The following is a 15,337-nucleotide window of genomic DNA, read 5'->3' as shown; positions in this document are numbered from 1 at the left end:
TGTAGGCGATGACAAGAGCGGTCCAACTTGCTGTTGTTGACCGGAAGGTTGAAGCGGTTGTCGGTTTGTAGAGGGCAGACAGCGGCACCGCCGGTGACGCAACGGTGCCGCTGTCGCCACAAGAGCATAGGTGGCACCAGGAATACGGCAGCAGTCGGTTTTTGCACGGTTGCAGGCAAGCTCGCTTGTGAGGAAACACCAGAATGGAGATACATGAACTCGCCAGCGGCCGGGGGGTAGTTTTTGAGACCATGAGCAAACCACTGATCCACTGAGCGATGGTGGGGTTGTTGCGCTTGCGAAGCGGTACTGCCCGCTGGTTCTACATAGGTCCTGTTGTGAGTGGCATCGCCAACCCGGTTGGGGTAGTTGAGACCGAACAGGTCTTGTGCCAAAGGGCCATACTTATGAAGCCTCGGTGCTGCCACCTTCGCCGGAAAATGCCCATAATCATGAACTCACTGGGCGGCAGCGGTTCCACAGAGAACAAGGACCACTGCAGCGAAGAAGGCACGGCACAGGTAACCATTGTGACCAAAGAACAGACTGTTGTGATTTTCCAAGGAGATTGGATCCAGAGAGAGAAAGAAAGAGTGTGGGTCCCAAGTTGGTCTTGATCCGATGAAAGCGACCACCTGGGCCGTCTTTTTAGGCGTCTCAAGGTCCAGTTTTGGCCAGTGTGCGTATTGACTGGACCTTGCGAAAGTGCTTCCGAATTGTACCTTTACTGTTGTCAATCACAACCTCGAAGGCCCATCCCGAAGCAGAAGACAAGAAGACCGTCTTGGTTCTGAATGGCCACAGAAGTGTTGTGAACCAATGGTGTGTGTGGCAGAGCACCTCCACACCCAGTAACCCCTCTGCAAGTCCCACCGTCATCCGACGACCCGCCTTCACCAATCAGGAGGGGCGGCAGGACGCCCACGACGTCGTCGCCGACCTCTTCACGCTCTACCGCGTCCAGTGGTCACCTCGAGGCTTTGGTTTTATCCCAAACTGGCACCCAGCACTAGTCCCCCCGCTTGGCCCAGACGTCTTCCGTTATTGATCACCATCACCTGCAAAACGTGGCGCCTGTTGTTCACAATGTATAACATCAATTATGTACCCAAATGTTTGTATGTATTATGTACATCCCGTCCGCCACCGCCATTTACCTGCTGTCATCGATCAATACATGGCCCCTGGTCGCGGCCTCAACCTTGCCTTGGCGATACGCTCGGTACGGGGTGTGGGCGTGGGAGCCTGTAGCAAGTAAGTCTGGCCAATCCTCCACCCGGTCGGGGTAGCGGAGGGCAAGATACACCTCGCCGGTCAGCGCCGCTAGGTGAGCACTGATCAGTATCCCAGCGCACTGTACCAGCGTGTCGTGGCCTGTTAATAAGTAATACGAAACCTTCGCTGTATATTTGTGTTCCGCTTCCGCACAGAGCGCACAGAGGACTGGTAGGTGGACGTGGAGACGTTGGGCTATATATAATAGGGCGTGGATGCAGCAGAGCTGTCGGTGTCTGGAATACCTAGCACGGCAGTACGACTGGAAACTTCCACTTGCTGCAGCACGACATAATATGTGCATGACATGTAGGACCAAACACCTCAACGTCCCCGACTTCTGTACAGGTATGTCATTTCCTCGACCAAAAAAAAAACAAAACAAAAACAAATCAAGTCAGCTTCGTGTCACAATTTTGAGACCAAAATGAGAGCAGTCATGGAATTGACAGCATCGATTCCAGCATAGCAGTCAAGCAAATAGTCCAATAAGGGAAATATGGAGCTATGCATATGAGAGAGGATTAATGGTCATGGTCATTTACGGTACATAGGAAGTCATCGGGACCCAGCCGTGTGTTTACAGGCAGCGGGTCCAACACTATGATTGTGGCCCTACAGGTGCGCGCAACGCTAAGCGTGCTTGTTAGTCGCAGCCTTGGCCATTCCTTTGACCAACACGGTCGCGTATATACCCAACTTGTCCCCAAACTGTACGCGCCTGTCCAGGTTATAAATGCTACCACGCTGGACGACAGACCATGATGCTTCACTCGCGTCAACCCGGACGCCGATATCTAGAGTGTGCCTACCAAGTTCCAAGCCAACGTTGTCACCCTCTCGCGCGCAACATTATTGGCATTGTCTATGCCGTTTTGAGCACGATATGTGCCATATGCCCAACTTTTCCCTGTATTGTACGTAGAGTTGATTGACTGTACGATTACAGGTGTGGCACATCCGCGAATCTGCGACCAGCGATCAGTGGTCGCATCGTCAAACAGATCGGTAATAAATCCCAATGACTTGCAGACCTATCTATCGGTTGTCCGGATCTCGATGTGAGCCTCACTACCCAGCTTTGACCCAAACAAGGGGAGTGGCGGAATTTGGCCGTCGAGATAGGCATATGAACGTAAAACCAGGTTTCAACTTACTCTTACTATCCAGTATATCACACTGGTACACTGGTCCAGAACGCAGTGCAGAAAACCACTTGGCAATGGTGTCACTAACACGTTGAGTCCACAAGCCACAATGTCCGTCAGTGGCCTTTATTATATATATAAGGCAACGCAGGGTCATGGTGATCTCTGATGTAGGGATTTCGGGAAAATGCATCAAGTTCTAACACTCATGGGAAGCCAGCAAGGTGTTTTGCCGGCGGAAATTAACGTATCCCCCGGCCGCGTTCCGAAGGCTGAGGTTGGTGAAGACAATCTTTTCCGTTGCTTCATTCGCGAAAAGTGTATACAGTATTCCGCAGTCCCACTGCCTGGCTACTTGGAAGGGGTTTCCAGATTAAGAGTATCAGGTCTCTGACAGAGATCAACTTTCATCAAGAGGGCGACCATTTCGACGTCACCACTTGTGTCATGGCGGTCAGTTGTAAGAATGCTCATGTTGCCCACCAAAACGACACTACGGGCCAGAAGCAGATCTTTGTCTTCTTCACTATGATGGTTTTATCGACACATTGCATGCCCCCTACCACCTCACATACTTTGTCCCAGGCTCTCACTTTGTCCCAGGCTCTCACAAAATGGCAAATCATCCATAGTTGACGGAACTCCTTGTGCCTCCCTCTTCAAACGCTGCAGTCCGCTTGATTATACGTTCCCTCGGGTGGATGTGATTTGAATTTTTGAACGTGTCCGCACAACCTGCCTGCAGTCTATGGCAGTCCTAGCTCGACAACCTGAGAGGGCTGTGACAATCACGAAAGAGGCTCAAGTAATACTATGCTTCAAGCAATTGTTGCACGGCTCATATTTGGCTAAGTACAGTACAGTACAGTACAGTACTTACTTCCAGTCCACAGTTTATATTACAACGACACAGTGCCGAGGCTCAAGCATCTGGTATGCACCTTATTTGAGAAAGTTTCCTGCACTGAGGCGTCCTCCCATGGAGACAATGCGCAAGCCAGCCCGGCAATAGAGGGAGAGCGCGATGCAACAAACGTCATGAAATGAGTCAACATTCATATTTAAGCACGGAATGGGGTGACGCAGTTACACAAATGAACGATAGACCGCTACATATCACAGACTGCTCTCAGCATTGAGGAAGAGGATGCAATCAATACATATCGCGGGGTTAGAACGCTTTACAACTTCTTCCTAAATTTTGGGTAACTTCCTTCGACCAAACCCCACTGGGTCTGCAGGCTCCCATCAGCAGCTCATCACAGGCTTTAAAAGGACTTTGTGAATATGCTTGCAGACCAAGGCGAGGACTAGTGGGAGCCCTTCCCACATTCCGGAAACTCTAACTGTCGGAAGGCCAAGCTACTTGCTTAATTAATTTGATTCCTCACAGAACCATGGAGGTAGACCTATCGAAAGTGCAGATTATGACCCACCAAAGCTGATGCGTCATTCATTTTGTACAAGCTTGCATCGGTCCCACCTATGAAGACTGTATTTTTGTTTGTTTCCTTTCGCGCCCCATGGGTCAGCAGACGTATTATCGCTCGCTCCCTGTACCATTCTCGATGCTAGGAGTAGTGGAGCTAAGCATAATAGACAGAGCTTTGCCTTCAGAATTGAGGGCATGCATGTTTATTGAATTATCGGAGATGTCTATCCTCTGTGTTGTCATACAGTCAACAGTTGTTCCATGAGTAGCTACATGTATGCGAATATCATGCTAGATAGCGACATGAGTGGAGTCAACACAACGTACTTACATTCTCGATGTATTTCTGCATAAAGCCACAAGGGCAGCCGCTTGCCCCAAGGGTCCAAATAATGCGTTTTGGCAAACCTTAATTACGCTTCTGAAACGTTACTGCCTGACCGCAATCAACGATGTACTGGGAAAACCGTGTACAGTACAATGTAGAGATCGTAGAGAGTCCAGAGTGTCCAAAGTGTGGTCGCCGCGACTGAGCACCAGACGGTCCTCCACAGTAGTGCCCCAATTCACATTATCTGGGAGTATGTAGTGTACAGTAATTACATACAGTCCAGTTTAAAACTGTACACTTGTGCCCTTCCTTTTCCGTGTTACAAAAAATCGCCATCGGTGTCCAGCAACTCCAGTTACATGGCCTTTGAATGTCGAAAAGTCCTACAACAATAACCGCACACTGTGGTGACAAGGGGAATACGGAGCGAACTGAATTTATTCCACGGCCAAGAGGAATTATTTCCACAACGAGACAGCATTTTCAAAAAAAATAGTGAGTAAAAAGGTTGATATACCTTCACCAAGGGCTGCGGCCGACTGCAGTCCAAATTTTAACATTCTTGCAAGAGCTTTGCATAGAGCGTTAAGGTCCTGGGATCGCAACCGAGAGCTATGGTCCTCAACAAAATAAAATACAATGGGAGGCCCATGTCTTGTGTTACAATGACCAGTTGGTGACAAGCTCCAGAACACTCCAGTTCGCAAATACACAAGAATGGTTTGGCAATGGAGTCCCCTCAGTCAGAGGATCAGAGGAGTGCAGAGTACCTCAGTTATGACCACCGAGAGATGGAAGAGTTGGGAGGACAGGTCACCGTCTTCAACGACATGGGCATCCTCGTTGAATGAATTACTGATGTCACCGAGGCACAGCGAGGTGTTAGGTTGCATTATGTTAGGTTGCATTATGTTAGGTTGCATTACGTTAGGTTGCATTATGTTAGGTTGCATTATGTTCGGTTGCATTACCACACCGGTTCTCTGCGCACATTAATGTTTAGAACGACCTGCCGGCAGGTAAGACTCTGCAATGCAATGGTCAGCTGAGCACAAATCAAGTCAATAAAAACCTGGATGTGTGCGGACCCATCACCCACCAACCCCGTCTGTGGCTGCACTTTAAAATGTTGCTGGATTGATAAACTCATGAACCTTTTACAGCACATGAATTTTATGTCCCAAACTAGGGCACTTGCACATATTGTGTGGGCCCCATTCACTTAGGACCCTGTCTATAGGTGCCATCGCTATCAGCAAGTCACTGTACTTACACCGTACCGCTTAGGGTATCTTTTCGGATGTTAATTAGTCACGTAAGGGACCGTTGACAACACCGGGGTATGCGGGAAGAATTTCCTCACGTCCCTCAGATCTCTTGCGGAGGGCCTGGAATTGTGTGTGATGGTAGGACTGTTTATTGAGCAGTCTAAGTGAGCACATTGAGTATACTACATGCACATCATCAAAGTTTGGATGCGAAATATCCAGGATAATGGCTATGGTTCCTCAGGCTCTCCCCCCACCACCATGGCTCGGTCCTTATGCACCAATAAAACTGGTGGTGACGCCTTGCCCCCCCTCTCAACCGCTTTTGTCATCGCCCATCACGCGGTTAATAATGGTTTGGAGAGGAAGCCAAAGATATCTACAGCGGCGTTGTGCCTGCCATGCAAAACTGAATCAATGGCTGGAAATAATGCAAGCAAATATTGAGGGTGACCGGACAGATACACTGACAGTCCATGGGCCATGTAAGCGCCGCATTGTAAGAAAAAAAAGGTGCGGTGTGTCCATTGGGAGGTGTCATGGGAAATGTAATTAGTGTAATGAAAAGAGTAGCACAGACTGATCATGACAGCGGTACAGCGGAGGTCAGTGCTATACTTACACTCGCCCAATTCATCGGGCTCTAGTAGCGCAGAGCCCATCTGAGGCTGACACAGTACACAGGTACACAGGTGTGTGGCTTTAGGCCCATCACTAGCCCATTATTTAAACCCTGTTCACCACACCTTTCTAGTAACACCCGCACCCCCACCGTTGGCGCCAGCTATAACTATGGTCATATATACGTAAGCACCCCGCATTTGTGGAGCCCTTTGGTCTCATAGTTGGCGCTAATATCAACAGTGCCACAATGGACTGAATACATAGTTAATTCGGCAGACGTCACATTTAGCTTGTGGGTTATGAATTTCACCTCAGTGGATGAAAGATGAAGATGACACGATTATACGATATGCAGTTTGACCGCAATATTTGGGGTTGCACTGTTTCTGGAGGGCTTGGAAAAGGTCTGTCCCAAATACGTACCCTTTGGTGTGATCGCAAGGTTGGACGAAACGGTACATACCGTACCGTATGAGATCCCAGGCAACTCCAATGAGATACCCAGAGTTGATCGTATGGTAGGCCATAACGGCAACACCGCAATCATTCCTATTCTTGCACGTTTGCCTACTTATTCGAGCACCAGGAACTCCAGTCAGACTGGGGATATCTCGTGGCTGCTGTTGCTTTCGGACTGTTCAACGACAAATAGCTAAGAATGCATATGTAACGCATATAACCATTTCATGAAATTCCATCTTGGCACCAATTGTGGCCAAAAGGAACCCAGACAGTCCGCTCTCTGTAGGCGACTGCAAACGCACTGTTCTCAGTACAGAAAAGCGCCGGAGAGAGTTGCTTGTGGGTCCATTTGAAAGCTGACGAAGCGTTGATTCTTTAGACATTTCCCACACCGACCGAGTCTGACGTTGCCTGGTCGTTCACACGGTTATATTCCAACGAAGATGGATCGTTTGTCGTCTTTGCCTGTCCGAATAGTGCTGTGGTTGAATTAATTCATTCATTCCGCTACCCTAAACTCACTCTGTAGCACTTCACAGTGATGTTGCATCGCTCTGTCGCTCAATGTCAACATTTTCGCGCCTCAGTATTTTCTCAAGCCCCGTGGGCCGATGTCCTCCGTCCAGCCTACATTTATCCTCATGGGTTGACGTTAGTGTAGCGAGGGCCTTGAAAATATGTCACCTGCGAAGGCGTAGACCGGATGCAGTGACAAGGATATATTGCTTCCTCGACACCCATTATACATACAAGTCGCGCGAAGGGAGTCGGGAGGAACTCCCCACGCTAAGCCAAAGGTTTTACAAAGGAAACTCATTCACACGGACATTTATTCCATCCCTTCAAGCTACTTTGTTGATGATACCATCTCTGTAAGTACCTCTGTCCACGTGCTCGTAAAGGAGGGCACGGCAGACACGCGGAAAGGAGCATAAGAGGCTCTGCCTTCCGGACGAGTATCGCTACAACAGTCACCAGAAGGGTAAAAATAACCTCCTTATAGCTGTTTTGTGAAGGTGAAATATGTCCCGAGCGATGCAGATATCAGAGGGTGTGAAAAGGAAACCTATAGACGTGTACTGAGCTATGCGACTTCGATGGAAGCAAAATGTGCCACTGGATCTTGACAAATAGTTGATGAAGTGGCAAGACGGTGTCAGAATCTGGATATAGTGGCGCCCTAAGACACAGCCAATTTAATTGGGCCTCCTATTTTGATAAGAATTTGAAAACTCCAGTCGCGGAGGCTCCTGCCACCAATGGAGAACAAAGACCAGACAACTACTAGATGGCACACTACTGTGCGTGGCACCAAATCAATTTCTTGCATGGTAGATGATCGCTGAACTGTCAATAAACACAAATAGCCATATACCTTATCCCAAGTTGGGGGCTCTTCTGAGGTGTAAGTACTGAACAGCGCGACGCGGAGAGCATGGCCACTAGTGGTTAAAACTAGTAGTAAGGAATCTGTGACAGAACCTTCTGGTCGCTTGTATGTAGGCCATCCGAATTGTACACTACATGTACACTGCACTGATAAGTGAGGTGCTGAGTTGTCAGACAAGTGCTTAACGGGGCTATTGAACTCTCTTGTACCGAGGAGGTTGTATTCTTGTATCATGGAGGTCTTGAACGGGTCGGCCATGCGCCGTAGAACGAGGTCAGCATGGGAGAGGGAGACTGCTTGCACTATCGTACCAATTTGTAAATACAGTCATAATAGCGCAGTCCGACTCAGATATAAAACTGTACGGTGTTTCCTACTCGGCGATTTATAAAGCTGGGGGCAGGCAATAGAAATTTAGTAGGAATGAGCCAAATATCGAACTTTCCCGCAGAGGCGATGGAAATTGAATAACACACAAAGGGCTGCAGAAAGACTTCATACGGCGGCGGAATCAAGCATTAGGAGAATTATTAACCAACATCAACTCGCAGTTATTGCATGCTCTTCTGGCCTCCATGGCCCGTGCGCAGTACCAACATGAGAGGGTGTGTGGACGCAGAAGTTACGAGGATGGGAAGAGCATTGACGCAAGACATGTAACCCCGCCTGCCCGCCGACTGCCAGTGACATCGGTCTGAGCTTCTCATTCGTCTTTCACCAGAAATGAGAGATTGATGAACAAATTGAACAGTGGAATGCCCCGGGGCCTGGGATGGAATTCGGTAATTTAATGTGGAGGTTAGGGAGGGAAAAAAAGAATAAACATAACGGTACCACTGTACGGGTCGACAGAACATCGCCACTGTCGACTTTGAGTAAAAGGGCGATGGAAATCAATATTAAATGCTACCAACTTGTATTCGCACTGGGGAAGCGGAATTAACGAGCGTGGCGGAATTAATTAATTAATGGATCAATGATCAATGAACCGGTGTACTATTCGGACAGCGATGACTGTCCGAAACCTGTCAACAAAGTATGCTAGTATCGATCAAGTATATTTCGTATTTCCTCTTTCGACGGTACTATGGCTATAGTAATGTGTGTTCAATATTCTTGACATCGCTCACCCACATTGGCCACATTCTGGGCAAAGACCGAGGCAGCTTTGATTGAGTTAACATCGAATGTGAGCGCTGAGGGGACATAGTGACGGGCAGACACACTATGTCTGTCCCATATAGTGGCAATGGGATCTTAAAAGTATGACCCCGTTTAAGATGCCTCCGCTACCCCCAATGCCAGGGTGCTGCTGGCTTCGTAAGGTCCATTGCGGTACTTCCAAGGGGCTTAGTGCAGAGCACTTGGTGCGGGTCCTATTATTGCCATGGGCAACAGGACTCAAGATGTCTGTCCACCGATTCAAGGGATATCACGGCCGTAGAGATGGTATCCATCCCATCAGCCCAACATATCGTTCGTTACGCAGCGCACCCCCGGAGCTCACCGCAGCCAAACGAGCTGAAGTGTCTGGGGGTGCTTCCGCGGTTGAAAGAGTTGGAAGTCAAAGTGTGGATCATTGCAACGTTGATTTTTGAATGTATTGGTCCTGGGGTTAAAGTGTCAGAATCTTGTCAGCCACACGAAAGTTGCTCAGCCGTCAGTTCCAAGACAGTAAGTAAGTAAGGTGCAAACAATGTACTAATCTTGGAAGTTTTACAACCGTCCTTTGCAGGAGTTTACGAAATACAATTGTTTTCAAGTATGATTCACAAAATCATGTGTTTAGTGGGGAGTCCGCACATGATCGGCCGTGGAAGCATCCTTTCCACTTACAAATTCTTTGGGGGAAGGCATTGAAACCGCTCGCCACATGGAAGAGACCAGTCCCTCTCGATATACCACTGCTGTTTTCTTCTTTTCTGTTTTCCTCGGCAACAATTGTCAAATAAATGTCAAAATTGACCAGCAACATACGTGTTTATTCATTGCAGATGTTATTGCTTACGTTTGCTTTGTTGCCAGTGTTTGCAGCGTCAAGGAGGCGTAGGCAGTACAGTAAGTACTGAACCGTACTGTACATTTAATTTTAACCTCTCACATCTTTATTCAATCTGTTACAGGGGGGATTATATTATTTTAAAATCCCGCGTAGACCGATGACACCCCCACGAGACACCACCTGCAGAGCTGCAGGACGGTGGGAGTAATGCTGTTTTGGTGATCGACTTCGCTGCCTCATTACTTAATTCCCCTTCCTCAATGACACAAATGTGTAGAACTTCAGCCGTACTTTCACATTGATTTTCCATCAGTGTTTTCTACAACAGTTCGTTGACTGTAGAGGGAAGCTAACCAAAATAGGGGTCCCAATATTAAGTGAAGTGGATATGATGTGGCCTTGGCGCCATGGGTACACTTGTCCCGTTTTCGGGTGGCAGGTTTAAATTCTATGCAGTACAAAGGTCAGAGGAGTGGATCTTCCAACGGTCAATCGACTGTGGTGCAGCTTGCTCGACGAGTTCCATATGCATGGCCTTCACGGCGCATGACGGCCAGTCACCGCCCATAGTCGATGCCCAAAATGCAGCGAAAGGTAGGGTCAGCATGTCTGTCAATAACGAAGAGGAAGACCGTCTGATGGTGGAAGACAATGTCCGTCCAGCCGTTGAAATCCTTGGGAGTTAGATAAGCTCTGTGCATGGTGTTCCAATATTGATCCAACGGCCGGTAAAGCCGTGCAAAGAAATGTCAGTCTTACACTGGCCAATCAGAGCCCAATATCTATATAGATATATATATATCTATAGAGAAGGGTGTCTGTCTGCAAACCATATTATCACGTTGTTCCATTGCCAAATCGTTGGTCTCCCAAGGTCACGGTCCCTGATGGCGGGGTGAAGCCCTTTTCTTCCGCCTTGTAAGATGACAAGCGCAACCGAATACCCACCCTATTGTCGACGTGATGAGTTTGAAAAGGCTGTGTGTACCCAAATGCCTGGATGCACGAAGTGTTCGCTGCTGTCATCCAGCGGACTGTAGGTTTACCATGCTGTTGGTCCCCCAACTGGTGAATGGCCATCTAGACTTCATTACGATCAAATGCTATTAAGACAACCACACTTCTCATCTGAACGAAACGATTGATGCCAATCATCCTGGCAGATATTCAAGGGCGTGTCAGCACGTTCTCCACTTCGGCTGGGCTCTGTGTAGTCTAACTACATTTTTGTCAAAACGCGAGATTCAATTTGGTGCATATCATGGTCTCCGTCGTTCCAACCAACTGTGTGTCTCTGTGGATCTGGGAATACCTGCCGCGGCATAGGTGCATCTTACTGTTGAAGTCTACAACGCAGCCATGTACTTCACACCACTTCTATGCAGCCACTCTCAGTGCGTCCTGAGGCTCTGCCCAGGTGTTCCACTGCCAACCCACTCCTCAGTCCGTTTATTAGCAGTGAGCCCACTTTCGACCACAATATCAACCCACGCCAAACCCCAGTGAGTGTACAGTACTGTACTGTAATTTCCATAGAGTAAGACATTTAACGTTTTGCGTGTAATTAACTATGTAGTGCTTCCCAATAATTTTGCATCCCTCTTCGTTATCAACAAGGTCAGACTTAGCCCCAAAGTTGGTGAAAGCTTTAAACTTGTTGACTGCCTCCTACGCGGCTCATCAGTCTTGCTTTGCATGTTGACAAAGGAGACGCTGTGGGCGCCGGATTTGATAACCGTCAACATTTTTAGCAAGTCTCCGACTTAGAATACCTGCCCGCGAAGTTGATTTGGCACAGACCCTCGTCTTTCCGATGGTTCATGGACTTGAAAGCCGGCCCTGTGCGCCTGTTCCCTGTGCTCCTGGCATCGTTGCATTTTAGCGCAAGTAAAACAAAACTCGAAGATATTGTTTGTTAACAACGTCTGTGAATTATCCTTGCCAAAGACGTTCGTTAACACTGCAAGGAGTTTACTAGCTGCCCGTTGGGAGATGTGTTGCATCTCCCGTGATGTGATCGCCAGACCCGTAGCTCCTTAAGATGACACTGACTGTCGAGCAAGCTGGCCTGTCATGTGATGGCCAAAGTCAGCAAGACTTTTTTATTACACTTCCTAATGGGCTCGCGGCCTAATTACTGCTAACCGTTTGGACCCTTTTTTGCGACGGCCAGTAGGAGAGATCGATACACGGAGACTGTAAGGAGTATATACACGGAGTGTCACAGTGTGGCCATTGTGGCGCCCTAAAGACCCCAATGTAATTAATTGGGACTCTTCATTTTGGCTCCATCTATCGTGACATACCTCTGTAGACGCGTCTAGTGTTCGTTCCTCTTATCCCTCTATGCACCATTTGGAGACTGATCAGGTCAGATAACAGCCATGTAGCGAAATTTATCAGAGCGTGCAAGGTCATCTATGAGGACTATATGTGCGACGAAAATTGGGGCCTGGCATAACAGACATTGCATTTACGAGAAATTGTGACTGCTGGACCCCCGAAACTAATGACCCTCAATGTTTGCTAACATCGCGAGTAGCCACAGGCCACAAATATTAAAACGGACAGCGCCTGTAAACATACAATAGGGTTCTATTTTATTGCTGGTTAGGGCCACTCCCATTGCTCCTAGCTGGTAGTTTGTTGTAATAGAGACAACAATATTATTCAATGGTGTAGACCTCCAAGGCTCGCCGATCGGTGGTAAAAGCGAGCATGGTAGTCTCTTTACCGAGGGTATTGATTGGGGTGGTCAAACACGTTGATGGCACATGCATTGACATCATACTTAATTTACATTAATATTGTTACACTGACCTTACCTGCTTTCCGTGCACTCTCCCACCTGGCGACGCATCCTTGAACTGGAGGTTGCAGCCCCTCGTATCTACCCATCTTTTAACACGGCCATAACATAACTGGGTTGCAAGCTCTCAGTAGCATTTGAGTTTCTGCAACTGTGGCAGTCGAACGAGCCAGATAGAGAAAAAGTCAGGATGCGGCAAAGGCTGCAGGTGTCAAGAAATGCAACCAGTCTCTATGTTAGTTAGTCTTTTCATTGTTGACTTGACATTCATTGGTTAAACTACTGTGCCCACTTATTATTGCTGTCCTCGGGGCCAAAGCAGGTCTTACAATTTCAATCTTGGCACATCTACAAATCAGATATGGCGCCTCACTCCCATACTTCGTCTAATCGAGTCGTTGGGTCTCCGTACAAGGTAAAGTGACTGTGTAACATTATTGCTTACATGTCTCAGTCACTTCCGTAGCCGGCGGCCGGCTACCGAATGCAGCACTTTTCGTTGCAGAGCTCTGCATGCGTAGGGACGCTATCCAACAAGTGACCCGACACTGGCACCACTCCATATTCTTTCGCCCATCCCTCTGTCCCTGTGTGTCTTTTCATGGCCTCAACCAATAAACATGGCGCTCACCATGTTGGGTGAAGTGTCTACCCAATAAGTACCACATTGACCCGCCCCCCTCCCTCCCTCCTCTCTCTCTCGATCGCGGGGTTGCACTCGTCATCCCTACGATACTCACTCATGGGGATGCACAGGCGAAAGGATTCCAGCAGTGTAACAGCTTAACAGCGTCACTCCTCAATGCTTATTGTTCATTTGAAGCAGGTCGCAGCTCCCAGGCGCGGAATGTTACAGACAGCTGACCTGAATTTACGCAGTTCACAGTATAGGAAGCAAGGTGATCAGCACGCATCCACTCTCCCCATCTCTTCATCTCGAGCACCCCATGAGCGAGAGGCGAGGTCACTCCTTAGCTCATGTGCTGACGTCTGCTCGTAAACACCATAGCAATATTTATTTCAAGGGCACTTCGACAAAGCTACCTATTAACACCGGGCCTTGTCCTTGACTTACAAGAGGCGGGACGCGTTGTCGACAGCAGTTCAGAGTACTAACCTGATCATCACGGCTGCTTCATCAAAGTCTGGTGCTGATATCGTCGCGGAGAGCCGTGACTGTAACATATATTGCGTCTTTGCTCATTGTTTAGCACACTCACCTCACCTGCTCTCAATCACCCTTTGTTGGATGACGGTCGGGGAACTCTGCTGGTGTGGATACCCCTTGCACATCAGACATCACGATCCCTTTTAACACTGCCAGGCGTTCTCGGACTCTCTTAACCGGATCGCCCGCCACAACGGATGCCTGTCCCCAGATCATACGCGTCCTGCCCAATACAGGCATCCTCACTGTCACACGCGGCAGCACGCCAACACCCCGACCTCCTTTTTTTGGACCTCTGCGGAGGGCCATGCCTCCTTCACAGCTTGCACGCTCAGTCTTCGTAAAGTCTTTGCTGCGGAAGTCAAGTACTGCATGTACATCTACAGGCAACAATCGTGACTGTTTGCAAATGCTGGCTCACCCAATGCCTTGTCTGTGGGCACCACTTGTTCTCGACAATGACACTAGCCAACATGGATGATACCCGGGCCTTCCTTCTACATACAGTCCGACTCCCAGTTCAAGGCCCTGGATCCTAAGTAAAAGAGTGGTCGCGAGAGCCACAACGCACAGCTCCTCTTTCGCCACCGGTGGCGATGTGGATGTTGACGCGCCAGTGGCCAGTGGCTAGTCACTCGTGTGTGGAGCATGTTATGTCACCCTCAGGTCAGCAACGGGTCACATTTTGAACCAGATTAGATGAGGGTATCAACTGGTGGTATGTACTCTCTAGAGAGACTGACACCCAAACCGAACGGCTTTGATGGTCTTCGCCGCGCCCACTACGCCCCTGGAGATTGCCAGTGATCCACAACTATCAAGACCCGTCCCCCGTCGCGGGACAACCTGATGAGTCACAATGTTATTCCAGAACAACGAAAACATTAATTGCAGTACTGTGGAAACAATACCGAAAACACTATGTACTGGAGACAAACGATGGGGTACACTCCGACTAAGTAAAATAAATGAACACTGGTCCCATCAGCAATGGGCTACATAACAGGAAGCCTTCCCATTAAAGGGTTCTTCTGTCCGTGCAACCAAGGATATTTGGCTGCTCTCACAACGTAAGGCCCGCTCGCAAGCAGGGCTTCGTGCGTCATTTTCTTTTCTTTTCTTTATGCTTTTTATTAGTGATTATTCTAAATATCGCCTTCGCCGATGAGGGAATGGAATGGTGGATAATCGTCTAAGAAAGTTCTAGCTAGATGAACAGCTACAAAACCAGACAGTAGTATCAGCACCTGTGACCTCTGGGCAACCCGTCCGCCAGTGATCATACGGGATTCCTGTGGACACAGCAACGGATGGTGCTGAACATCAATCGACCTTGTCCCTGACACCTACCCCACATGCCATACACAGTTTAACTGTCTGCGGATACATTCAATCCAAACGAGAAGCGGTCGGTGATACGAGAGAGGA

Source organism: Apiotrichum porosum (genome assembly GCF_003942205.1).
Source record: "Apiotrichum porosum strain DSM 27194 chromosome Unknown scaffold_2, whole genome shotgun sequence".
Classification (NCBI taxonomy): domain Eukaryota; kingdom Fungi; phylum Basidiomycota; class Tremellomycetes; order Trichosporonales; family Trichosporonaceae; genus Apiotrichum; species Apiotrichum porosum.
Note: the sequence above shows the minus strand (reverse complement) of the source record.